We start from the raw sequence: 1,391 nt of genomic DNA, 5'->3' as shown, positions 1-1,391 counted from the left end.
GACCCAATGATAGGGAGTTTAGAAACCAATGGGCCTCTTCACCATAGGGGCGTGACTAACCATCCCCACCCAGTCCTCAAACAGGCCACGCTCAGCCTTTTAGCGCAGAGCAACTTCCCGGAGTCTTCACGGAGACTTCAGGGTTGTCTACCGCTGACGAAGCTTCTGTGAGAGAAGCGAAACGTCCTTTTTTGTTTTTTGTTTTTTACCCACAGGTACAGATGACGACTGACAGAACCCTTTCCTTTGTACTTCTACCCTTGCATTTTCACACAAATAACTGCACTTTCTACTCCTTACACACACACAAACGCACACGCACACACACACACACACACACACACACACACACACACACACACACACACACACACACACACACACACACACACACAAAGAACCTAATTGCTATTTGATTTTGGATTGTGTTTATTCCAATTCTTCGTTGCTTAGAAAACTAATCAATAAATCATGCTTGGATAGATCGAATGATTTTGATGGTGCTTGTATGACAAGTATAAAGATAAAACATTACATTACACTTTTGGTTTGGATGCAATGCATTGCACCTGCATCTGCATCTGAAATCAGTGACGGCTCTCCGCTCTTAAATTAGTACAGGTAAGATGTCGGGTAAGCTGTCCGACTGTTTATGTCCCAACTGAGTCAAGTAGCAGCAGCGAAGAGCTTCGTAGCCAGAAAAGCCAGCCAACCATTGAGCGTCCCTTGTTGTACTCGGAGGAGTTTTTCGAAAATAACTCATTTCGAATGGGCGGCAAATTTTGCTAAGCTAAATGCCACCAGCTAATAGCTTTCCAAAACTCACTGTCAGACTTGAAAAAGCATACTGGACTAAGCTTAAAGTTTATTATCAAGGGGTGTCAAGGGCGTAAGATTGATTTAGTCTTCAGACAAATGTTACATCACTTTAATTTTTTGCTGCATATAAATCTTAGTAATGTACTAGCGCTAGCTAACAGTACATGTACAAGTAGTACACATTATACAGTATTTGTCTTGTTTATACTTTAAGTTTTAAAACCATTACTATTAACCACATTTTTACTGAGGAAAGCTTGAGTTAATACTTCAACTTCTACTTTTTAAACTCTGACCCACAGTGGGAGTGTCATGGGGGAGATCCCAGGATAATCAAAAAGGGAGGACCGTGGGGTGCGGGGTCAGTTTTGGACTGATGTCCCAAAAAGGGAGACCACTGGCAGCATTAGGGAGCACCAAAACCTCTGGGTATGGCAGTGTTAAATCCCAATATTTCTACTTCCACTCGAGTAATGAAGGTGAGTACTTTTGACATGTCTGGGCAGTGGCGGACCCTCAGGGCCAGCAAGGCCTTCTCTGCTGGCCTAAACATTCTCAGAAAAGTAAATTTA

The 1,391-nt window shown here is 42.7% G+C and overlaps 1 protein-coding gene across 2 annotated transcripts in view; it reads right to left on the bottom strand.

The window, feature by feature from the left end:
- Window positions 1-1,391, bottom strand: part of myo1f (myosin IF) — a 21,026-nt gene that overhangs the window by 15,447 nt on the left and 4,188 nt on the right. The gene's annotated exons all lie outside the window — the stretch shown is intronic.

The sequence above is a fragment of the Hippocampus comes genome, unplaced genomic scaffold (genome assembly GCF_001891065.2).
Source record: "Hippocampus comes isolate QL1 unplaced genomic scaffold, H_comes_QL1_v1.1 scaffold132, whole genome shotgun sequence".
Taxonomy (NCBI): domain Eukaryota; kingdom Metazoa; phylum Chordata; class Actinopteri; order Syngnathiformes; family Syngnathidae; genus Hippocampus; species Hippocampus comes.
The sequence above is the reverse complement of the archived record's forward strand: the minus strand, read 5'-3'. Positions and strand labels throughout refer to the sequence as shown.